Source organism: Microcebus murinus, chromosome X (genome assembly GCF_040939455.1).
Source record: "Microcebus murinus isolate Inina chromosome X, M.murinus_Inina_mat1.0, whole genome shotgun sequence".
Classification (NCBI taxonomy): domain Eukaryota; kingdom Metazoa; phylum Chordata; class Mammalia; order Primates; family Cheirogaleidae; genus Microcebus; species Microcebus murinus.
The window spans coordinates 121,205,048-121,216,989 of NC_134136.1; the positions used below are offsets into that span (position 1 = coordinate 121,205,048).

The 11,942-nt window shown below is 43.4% G+C and overlaps 1 pseudogene; it reads right to left on the minus strand.

Annotated features, from left to right (window-relative positions):
* Positions 1 to 692: 692 nt before the first annotated feature.
* On the minus strand, positions 693 to 2,663 carry LOC105863006 (serine/threonine-protein phosphatase 2B catalytic subunit beta isoform pseudogene; annotated as a pseudogene).
* Positions 2,664 to 11,942: the final 9,279 nt, after the last annotated feature.

An 11,942-nucleotide genomic window follows, 5' to 3' on the forward strand; every position in this document is an offset into this window, starting at 1 on the left:
GCCACCAAAGTAAAGGGAAATACCAAACTGCAGTGGCAATCAATACAAGTTGATAATTGTGAAAAATTAGCACATGGTTCCATTTAGTTTAACCAAGCAGATCAGTAACTATCAAAAGAAAAATTTTAACATGCAGTCTTGACTTTTATGTTTCCACTAACATCTGAATGATTGAACAGAACCATGGTTTCTAGGCTGCATTACTTAATCAAAAACACTTCCAGAACATTTTAAAATTTCCTTTGCATTAAAACATAAAAATGATAGAACGCCAGCAGCAAATCATACTGGTGGCTATTTATGCAACTTGAGTACTCACAATAAACTAAAATTTCTCATAACATCTAGGTAACCTATACATGTCGTATCTATACATCATAGGTCTATATATTAAATATTTGCAAAATGAAAACATGCATACACAAAATACGTCAAGTTTTACAGACATGATTTGAATTAAAATTTACTTTGACAATGTACAAACTTCTTTTAAAGTATCTTAAATGAGTAATTCTGTACTTCATAAATTTGCAATTTAGAGGTTTTCTTTTTAAATCTCTGGGATGTAAATCTCAAAAGATCAGGGCAAAACGGATTCTAAATTAGTTTTTGAATTTGTGTTCAAGTAAAAGTGTCTGCCTAGTTATAGGTTATGTGTTCATAATTGAAAAATACCAAGACTATATTACAGAATTAGCCACATTTAAGAACTATTGACCTGAGGTCAGCATTTTGTAATGCTGGGTTTCTCAGCATTTTGCCCACAATTCAAAATATAGCTAGTAACGCCAGAAAGGTATTTTTTAAGACCATGCTAATTCATCCTTTAAAGATATCTCATGGAAAAAGAAAAGTCTACATTAGCTCTTAGAATTGCATTTGAAGTCATGGTTGAAAAACAAATTCTAATTCTACTGGGGGGGGGGAAGAAATCTCATTTGTAAACTTAAATGTGTGAACCACAAGTATAAATGGAGGTGTAGTAGATGCCCTCCACTGGAAATTGCCCCAAGCTCCTTGCTCACTGCTTTCCACATTGGCAGCAATGACCCAATCTTATCAGATAGCACAACATGTCCCAGGGCCCTCAAGCCTCCATCCAGGAAGGGGCTGGGTTTTCAAAAGCACAATGGTTTCTGCAGAGGGACTCTGTGACATTTACAGTCAGTTTGGCCAACCCCTCCAGCTCCTCGGGTGATCTGTCCATTTGGGGGCCCGAGATGTGAGAGTCCCTGGGAAGCTGTAGGTCACTGGGCACTATGGTTGCCAGTCCCGTGGTTCTCAGTGGCATGTGCAGTGTTCAGAGAATTGAAACCATCTTGCTGTACAGCATCTTTCTGGGGTGGCATTCTCTCATTGATCCTATCCAAACCCTTTGCCTCTTCAAAACTGCAGATTCTATGTGGTGGAGAGAATCCTCGTATTGCACTTTGCAGGGTCTGCCGTCTGCCAGCCAACACTCCACCAGGCAACATCCCTGTGGGAGTCAGCCCCTTGAGTGTCAGCACACTTTCACTCTCCTCCCTGAAAACAGAGAAGACTCTTGCCATCTTGCCAATTGCTCGAATTTTGTTTCTTATGATTTCTTTCCGGGCTGCTGCTGAACCTACATCAAACTGGTCTTCACCTTCGGTCATTAGCTCATCATCAGAGTAAATACTCAGAACATTTACCAACATTTCTGTCACTTTTTCTCCAACAAATGGTAAAGACCATGTGAAGACATCCATAAAATTGGGCAACCAGTACGGATGTGGAGAACAGTTAAACTGTACAATATTCATCACATTATTTTCATATTTTAATACAGCAGCTTTATGATTATAGACATCTAAGTAATTAGGTGCCGAAAAAATTGTTATTAATGAAGGGGACCCTGTAGTTTGACTTTTTCTGTACATTCTATAGCCTGCATCTTGAGCTTCATGAGCTCTAATAATTGATAACAAATTATTGTTTTGCAAAAATTCACACACTGCTGGATAGTTATAAAAATAAGAACATCCTTGAACTGTATTGTGACTAAAATGTTCCTGTGATTTTTCATTTCCAAAATCTTCAGAAGGATTGGACCATAGCAAGTCACACATTTGTCCAAATGCAGGTGGCTCTTTGAATCTATCTAATCTCCTAATATGTTCCAGTGTGTGTATTTCTGGTGAAAGTCCACCATGAACACAAAGAAACTGTTGGTTTAAAAGTGCAGCAAGAGGCAGGCTATCAAAAGCTTCCATACAAGCTTCATAGTCTCTTTCTGAATATTTAATTTTACATTCCTGCTTAAAGGTAAAATATTCAGTAAGGTGTCTGCATTCATGGTTGCCTCTCAGAAGAAATAATGTGCTTGGGTATAGAATCTTCAGAACCCATAAATATAAGACACACTCTATACTAAAATAACCTCTGTCCACATAATCACCAAGAAAAATGTATTGTGTATTAGCAGGTGATCCTCCTACTTCAAAAAGTTTCATCAGATCAAACAATTGGCCATGGATGTCACCACACACTGTAATTGGAGCTTCTACTTCTATCATGGTTTTCTCTCTCCGAAGAATGGCAGCACCCTCATTGATAATTCTAAGTGCAATTTCTTCATCTACTCGACCTTCTTTTACCAAGTGATTCTTCAAAACATCAACCCTGGGTATCCCATCCATATCAAATACTTCAGATGTCAAGCGATGTGTTGGAGGAAAAGGAACAGCTTTGACGACATGGTCAGCCCCAGGAGGGGGCGGCGGGGGTGGGGGTGGGGGCGGCCATGCTGGGCCCCGGGCTTGGCTAGGCTCTGGGCCAGGTGGGCTTTTTTTTTTTTTTTTTAAACAGAGTCTCACTCTGTTGCCCAGGCTAGAGTGCCATGGCGTCAGCCTAGCTCACAGCAACCTCAAACTCCTGGGTTGAAGCAATCCTTCTGCCTCAGCCTCCCGAGTAGCTGGGACTACAGGCATCTGCCACCATGCCCAGCTAATTTTTTTTATATATTTTTAGTTGGCCAATTAATTTCTTTCTATTTTGGCCGGGCGCGGTGGCTCACGCCTATAATCCTAGCATTCTGGGAGGCCGAGGCGGGCGGATGGCTCAAGGTCAGGAGTTTGAAACCAGCCTGAGCAAGAGCGAGACCCCGTCTCTACTATAAATAGAAAGAAATTAAGTGGCCAACTAATATATATAGAAAGGAAAAAAATTAGCCGGGCATGGTGGCACATGCCTGTAGTCCCAGCTACTCGGGAGGCTGAGGCAGCAGGATTGCTTGAGCCCAGGAGTTTGAGGTTGCTGTGAGCTAGGCCAATGCCACGGCACTCACTCTAGCCTGGGCAACACAGTGAGACTCTGTCTCAAAAAAAAAAAATAAATAAATAAATAAAATAAAATAATTATATTTTTTATTTTTAGAGATGGGATTTTTGAAAAGTGACCTTACTAACAACTTATCTAACAGAGGAAAATATCAATCAGAAAGTAAGAGAAATAAACTCACAACATATAATTGTCCCTTTAAAGAAAAAACTCACAACTACCCCCTTTGTTTTGTTTAATTAAAACACCTGGGCCGTGCCAGGCGGGGTGGCTCATGTCTGTAATCCTAGCTCTCTGGGAGCCCGAGGAGGGTGGATCGATCAAGGTCAGGAGTTCGAAACCAGCCTAAGCAAGACCCTGTCTCTACTATAAATAGAAAGAAATTAATTGGCCAACTAATATATATAGAAAAAATCAGCCGGGCATGGTGGCGCATGCCTGTAGTCCCAGCTACTGGGGAGGCTGAGGCAGGAGGATCCGTGGAGCCCAGGAGTTTGAGGTTGCTCTGAGCTAGGCTGATGCCACAGCACTCACTCTAGCCTGGGCAACAAAGCGAGACTCTGTCTCAAAAAATAATAAAAATTAAAATTAAAATAAAAACAAAACACCTGGGCCGGGCATGGTGGCTCATGCCTGTAATCCTAGCACTTGGGGAGGCTGAGGTGGGAGGATAGTTTGAGCTCAGAAGTTCAAGACAGGCCAGAGCAAGAGCAAGACCCCGTCTCTACTAAATATAGAAACAAATTGGCTGGACAACTAAAAATATATAGAAAAAATTAGCTAGGCATGGTAGGCCGTGCCTGTAGTCCCAGCTACTCTGGAAGCTGAGGCAGGAGGATTGTTTGAGCCCAGGAGTTTGAGGTTGCTGTGAGCTAGGCTGACGCCACGACACTCTAGCCGGAACAACAGAGCAAGTGCCCTAGAGCCACCCTTAGGGGTACAAGGCCCTTCCCTGGGATTCATGATGTAAAATTTTGACAGGGTGTTTTGTGTGTGCTGTTACATGGCTGCAAGTCGCCCAGGGTACCCATCAGACTTTAACTTAGTTGATTTGTCTGTGAATTAGGTCCAGTTATCCTCAGGAATCTCTATGTACCAAGGTAAGAACCACGTGCAAAACCCCAGGGGTGTGGCATAGTGGCAATTTCTTTTTTTCTTTTTTTTTTTTTTGAGACAGAGTCTCACTTTGTTGCCCAGGCTAGAGTGAGTGCCGTGGCGTCAGCCTAGCTCACAGCAACCTCCATCTCCTGGCTCAAGTGATCCTCCTGCCTCAGCCTCCCAAGTAGCTGGGACTACAGGCATGCGCCACCATGCCCGGCTAATTTTTTCTATATATATTAGTTGGCCAATTAATTTCTTTCTATTTTTAGTAGAGACGGGGTCTTGCTCAGGCTGGTTTCGAACTCCTGACCTCGAGCAATCTGCCCGCCTCGGCCTCCCAGAGTGCTAGGATTACAGGCGTGAGCCACCACGCCTGGCGGCAATTTCTTTTTGTCACAGGCTCCAGTCTGCATAATTGTTGGTTACCTGCATCTGTAGTTTAAAAGGCCCATTAGACCTGACTGCCCTAAGTTGGATGACAATCTGTACAGCCCATTGGAATTTTTTGAGAGAGCATTTCCATCTTTATTAGGTTTTTGTTTAATACAATGATCTTGTCCCCACATCCCCTATCTTGTATTATTTTACCACAAACACATGGCTGGCTGGGGAAGCCAGGTGGGCTCCTGGTTGTATCTTATCCCATTGCTACTGTTTTCATTGTGGCATCTCTCCATTGGGAATATCCCATATAATCAGGAGAAGTATTACACATAGCTAAATAATCTATTAATATTACTGCAGTACTTTTAACAGCATGAATTCAAATCACTTGGGTGTGCATCTATCAAGTAAAACATGACACGGTTTGAACAAGTATCAACTGTGGTAAGGCACCCCTGAGAACATGAAAGAGTGTCACAGGTCCAATGTAGTTGATCTTTTAGGAGCAGGTGAGGCCAGTGCCCCATGTAATGGGAACTCTTTGACCACAAGACAAATGGACTAATGGTCTGACATGCAGTGGTGGTTTCTGAATCATAAACAACATAGTTTCCTCTACTTTGTGAGAAACAGCAGAGTTTTTTTTTTCTTGGCTTCCAGAGGGCTGTTGTGAATCCACCCACACAGATACAGTATAAAAAACTTCACTCTCGATTTTGCTTGGGTTGACCAGCTACCCCTGCTGGTGGAGGTGAGATAACACCACAGTCAGGGCTGTTGAGATTAAGGCTTTTGATTTGCCAACCAACAGGACATCATGTATATAGTGAAAGCTTTGAGCACCAGAAGACAGAGGTACCTGCACTGAATCTTGATTCACCTACTGGTGACCAATGGTAGCGGAGTTTTTCCCACGAGCGCTTTTTACATGTGGCAGTGCCCTGAAAAGAGAAAGAACATGCACTAGCAGATCCTGGGGCATCTCCTTATGTCCCCTAATTTGGCCTGCACAGCCAAGCCCCTCTGCCTTATCTCCAAAGAGGCACCGTGACCTTATGTTGGGTGCCAATTCGTCAAGTGGTCAAGCAGTGCCTGAGCAGCAGCACAGTTAAGTTGGCTTGTCACATTTCCATATATTTAGCTGATAAGGAGACAACGAACCCATAAAGATGTATTATGGACACAGATGGTAGAAGCAAGGTCAGTATTGCGTCACTCCTCATGCGCCTCATCCCAGAAGATGACATTGACCAGAGGGACCAGATGACAGAAAACGTGATGTAGTTCACCTGTCATGGAGGACCGCCCTCTAAACCAGCTGGTCCCCAACCTTTTTGGCACCAAAGACTGGTTTCATGGAAGACAATTTTTCCATGGATGGAGGTGGGGCTGGGGGATGGCAGAACTCTGTGGCCCCGTCCCTAACAGGCCATAGACCAGTACTGGTCCACGGACTGGGAGTTGGGAACCACAGCTCTAAACTACGGCAGGGCCATTTTTTCTTTTCCATTTATTTTTTATATGTATATATTCATGGGGTACAAGTGCAATTTTGCTACATTGATATATTGCATTGTGGTGAAGTCAGGGCCTTCAGTGCACCCACTGACACACGTTGTACCCACTGAGCCATTTAATAAACTTACACCGAAGTCTTTAGCTGTACCCTAAGAGAAAGGTTGAGGCAGAAAGTCCCCTGCGTCACCAGAAACAGGGAGGCAGATGAGAACTGGCCCTGTGACAGCTCTTCATGAGACTAGTGTGCTCCAGGTGAGGATGACAGGGTGTGCCAGCAGGACTCAGTGACTGCGGTCAAGCCTTTTTTTTTTTTTTCTGAGACAGAGTCTCACTCTGTTCCCCGGGCTAGAGTGCCGTGGCGTCAGCCTAGCTCACAGCAACCTCAAACTCCTGGGCTCAAGCAATCCCCCTGCCACAGCCTCCCAGGTAGCTGGGACTACAAGCATGAGCCACCATGCCCAGCTAATTTTTTTCTATATATTTTTAGTTGGTCAATTAATTTCTTTCTATTTTTAGTAGAGACGGGGTCTTGCTCTTGCTCAGGCTGGTCTTGAACTCCTGACCTTGAGTGATCCTCCCACCTCGGCCTCCCAGAGTGCTAGAATTATAGGCGTGAGCCACCTAGCCAGGCCTGTGGTCAAGCTTTGACTGCATGGCCTATGGTGAGAAATGCTAGGTTGCTGCGGCACCTTGCTGGAGCCCTTCACCTACAATTTCTACAAGACATGGGCCTTGTAGCATAGAATCTTATCAGCATTTTACAGGAAATGCCGGCCTAGGCATGAATGACAAGTAAATAGAGAATTTTAACTGGTCCCATTAGCTGTCAGATTATCTTATTAAGCCTTCATTAATGTGATTCAAATAGAAAATATTTTGTTAAAAATATTAGAACACGAAAATATATGTTTTCTTATTATTCATGTGCCATACCATTATTACAATTTTGGAATTATTCTAATGAAACTCTAGAAGCAAATAGGTAAAATAAGAATTATATCCTGTCTTAAAGAAAATCTGAACTATGGAAAAAAATATAGAAATTAAAAATAAATATATTTTATATAAAATAAAAAAAAGAATTATAAGTGAAATAAGGCTCCAGATTTAGCTCTGGTAATATAATGAGGTTAAGTGGATGAGACAAAGTCTCGTGCGTTGGGATAGAATAATCTTACACATTTTAATATACAGGTCCTTTTTACACTGACATTTAACCTTTGGACAGTTGCTGCGTGTTCATAGTCACTCTTTGTAAGCCCTCAAGGGCTGTAAATAAAATAGCTTTTTGTTGCCAGAGATATTTTTATTTACTTATTTATTTATTTTTTACACAGAGTCTCCCTTTGTTGACCAGGCTAGAGTGGGTGCCGTGGCGTCAGCCTAGCTCACAGCAACCTCAATCTCCTGGGCTCAAGCAATCCTCCTGCCTCAGCCTCCCGAGTAGCTGGGACTACAGGTATGCACCACCATGCCCGGCTAATTTTTTCTATATATATTAGTTGGCCAATTAATTTGTTTCTATTTATAGTAGAGATGGGGGGTCTCGCTCTTGCTCAGGCTGGTTTCGAACTCCTGACCTCGAGCAATCCACCTGCCTCGGCCTCCCAGAGTGCTACAATTACAGGTGTGAGCCACCATACCCGGCCTCTCATACTTCTTTATTGAAAGTTTCGTACCTGGCTAAAAGAGTTTTTTTGGTAAAAATCCTTGTCAAATGCTGGAGACCTTTCTAGAGATAATATCATGCTTGCTGTACATTCATTGTAAAGATTTTTCTTTGGGCTGTAAGAGGCTATTACTATAGCCTTCCAAAGCACTAAAAAATAACACCTTGCACATAGAATAGAGATATTAGAATCATATAAAAAACAGTAACAGTACTTTATTTAACTTAATAAGTTTAAACTTGACATATAAAACTATAGGGGGGGATGGTGAAAGGCAATCAAGAGTGGGCATGTCAGCCGGGCGCGGTGGCTCACGCCTGTAATCCTAGCACTCTGGGAGGCCAAGGCGGGATGATCGTTTGAGCTCAGGAGTTTGAGACCAGCCTGAGCAAGAGTGAGACCCCATCTCTACCAAAAAAAAAAAAAAAAAAAAAAGGAAGAAAGAAATTAGCTGGACAACTAAAAAAATATATATATGTACATATATATATATATATAAGTTAGAAGTTAGCCGGGCATGGTGGCGCATGCCTGTAGTCCCAGCTACTCGGGAGGCTGAGGCAGGAGGATAGCTTGAGTCCAGGAGTTTGAGGTTGCTGTGAGCGAGGCTGACACCACAGGACTGTAGACTGGGCAACAGAGTGAGACTCTGTCTCAAAAGAAAGAAAGAAAAAAAAAGAAGAGCAGGCATGTGTTTAAGGTCTACCCCAACTTCAAGGCAACGGTGGGGGGAAGGGCATAAAGGGACTCTACCAGCTGCGGACCAGGATGCCTCACAGCCTCCAATCTTGGGCACTCCCGGAGAAGCTGGGGTCCTCTTTTTAGCCATGAGTCCATGAGCTCTTCATCCTGCTACCCCAAGAAGATAGTTGTTCAAAGCTCTGTCCCTCAGTGTCAGCCAAGATACTGTGTTTGGAGGACTGTCAGATATACAGCCTATGATGTTTAGAATCAATGTGGTCCAAAATTTCAAAGTAAAGGTAAGATTTCAGCCAAATAGTGTTTCAGAGGACTGTTTCAGTTCATGGAGGGAAGGAGGAGAGGGGAGGAAGTAATCGCTTTCATATCCAGGTTAACGCATGTGAATCTCTCATACTGTGATACAAAACACAAAATAGAAGCACGGTGCTCACCCCTGAGACCTGCCTTAGGTACAGGAGTCTATGTAGTTGTAAGGCTAATGGACACTATTATTAATACTAAACAAAGCCTGGGTGAAAAACCGAGCATATCTAAACCTGCAGGATGAGAGTGATTTGGGCAAGGACACTTTTCTATCTCCAGTTTTTATGTTAACTTGACCTTTTACAATAACTCCATGTCTTTCAAGTGTCATCTCTAGCTATGACTTTCCCTGATGTTTCAGAAAGGGCCTCTTCTTGCCAATGATTAAAGAAATGTAAGAAATATGTTTATAAGCCAGGCGCGGTGGCTGACACCTAGCATTCTGGGAGGCTGAGGTGGGAGGATAGTTTGAGATCAGGAGTTCGAAACCAGCCTGGGCAAGAGCGAGACCCTATCTCTACTAAAAATAGAAAGAAATTATTAGTGGACAACTAAAAATATATAGAAAAAATGAACCAGGCATGATGGTACATGCCTGTAGTCCCAGCTACTCAGGAGGCTGAGGCAGGAGGATTACTTGAGCCCAGGAGTTTGAGGTTGCTGTGAGCTAGGCTGATGCCACGGCACTCTAGCACAGGCAACAGAGTGAGACTCCAGTCTCAATAAAATAAAATAAAATAAAATAAATAAAAATAAAAATTAATTGAGGCTGGGCGAGGTGACTTACACCTATAATCCTAGTACTTTTGGAGGCTAAGATGGGAGGATCACTTGAGGCCGGGAGTTTGAGACCAATCTGGCAAACATAGTGAGACCCCATCTCTACCAAAAATAGAAAAATTAGCTGGTTGTGGTGGCATGTGTCTGTACTCCCTCAGCTACTCAGGAGGCTGAGGCAGGAGGATTGCTTGAGCCCAGGAGTTCGAGGTTGCTGTGAGCTCTCATGATACCATGGCACTCAGCCTGAGTAACAGAGCAAAACCCTGTCTCAAAAAAAAAAAAAAAGTCAAAAGAATAAAACATTAAGAGAAAAATGGCATGAGAAAATATGATTTATTACAGATCACCTACCCAGGGAGTCGTGTTTGCTGGCTGTCCTAGAGCTTTCACTAGCCTTCTAGGCAGCCTCCCCAATGCTCTTTCTTTCACCTTCTGGCTTTGTCTGCAGCCCTTTTCTTCTCACTCAACAGGCTCTTTATTTATCTCATCCCCAGGCCTTCCGTTGCCATGTTAACGCAGGATGCTCCCTGAGTTGTTATTGCAGACTTTTCTTTCCTAAGCTTGAAACAAGCATTTCAGAAAGAGTTCTTTAGAACACAAGTCCCCCAGATATTCTGTAGGAAGAGAAATGGGTCCATGGTTAAATAATTTTGGGAAAGGCCTTCACTCCAGGGAATTCCTCATGGATATTTGCATATTAAAAGCTCTGCACCTGGTTAACCAAAATGTTCCCTAGCTTCTTCTACCCTAGAGTGTCCTCCTGCAGCTTTCCCTTGTACATTTGCTAGTGTCCTAGAGGACTCTCTCTTTCGGGCAATCTCTTTGAGAAATGCTGTCTAGCTCACAGCAACCTCAAACTCCTGGGCTCAAGCGATCCTCCTGCCTCAGCCTCCCCAGTAGCTGGGACTACAGGCATGAACCACCATGCCTGGCTAAATTTTTTCTATATATATATATTAGTTGGCCAATTAATTTCTTTCTATTTATAGTAGAGATGAGTCTCGTTCTTGCTCAGGCTGGTTTTGAACTCCTGACCTCAAGTGATCCTCCCGCCTCAGCCTCCCAGAGTGCTAGGATTACAGGTGTGAGTTACCTCGCCCAACCCAGACCTACCTTCTTAAAATAAACAGTAATTGTTATTCCCATTAGTTAAAACTAAGAATTATTATTTCTCTCTCTCTTTTTGTTGTTGTTGTTTTTTTTTTTTTTTGGAGACACAGTCTTGCTCTGTCACCCAGGCTAGAGTGCAGTGGTGTCATCATAGCTCACTGCAAACTCAAACTCCTGGGCTCAAGACATCCTCCTGCCTCAGGCTCCAGAGTAGCTGGGACTACAGGCATGCACCACCATGCCTGGCTAATTTTTCTATTTTTTAGTAGAGATGGGGTCTCGCTCTTGCCCAGGCTGGTCTCAAACTCCTGACTTCAAGCGATCCTCCTTGTCTCGGCCTCCCAGAGTACTAGGATTACAGGTGTGAGCCACCACGCCCCGCCAAGGTTATTTCTCCATTGGTTTCGATAAAAAACTTTAATTTTGTCAGCTCTGAAGCCTCTCATGCCTACCTTCTCTTCCCCCACACCGTGTACAGACTGCAGAAGGCAGCAAATCACTTCCTACCCTATGTTCTCTCTGCCTAGAGTTTCCTTATCATCCTTGTAGATTGGTAGAGTCAGACCTGGGTTCAAATTCCTACTTTCCATCTTGCTAGCTATGTGACCCTACACAATGTACTTCAGCACTGAGGGCCTAATTTTCCTCATCTGTTTTGTGTTTTTTTTGTGTGTGTGTGTGACAGACTCTCACTCTGTTGCCCAGGCTAGAGTGCCATGGCATCAGCCTAGCTCACGGCAACCTCAAACTCCTGGGCTCAAGCAATCCTCCTGCCTCAGCCTCCTCGAGTAGCTGGGACTACAGGCATGTACCACCAAGCCCGGGTAATTTTTTCTATATATTTTCAGTAGTCTAGCTAATTTCTTTCTATTTATTTAGTAGAGATGGCATCTCACTCTTGCTCAGGCTGGTCTCAAACTCCTGGCCTCAAGCGGTCCTCCCGCCTTGACCTCTCAGAGTGCTAGGATTACAGGCATGAGCCACCTCGCCCGGCCTTCCTCATCTGTTAAATGGGGATCATCATGGGCACAGTGCTTAGCAAAAACAAATAAACAAAACCCCTCAAAATGATAC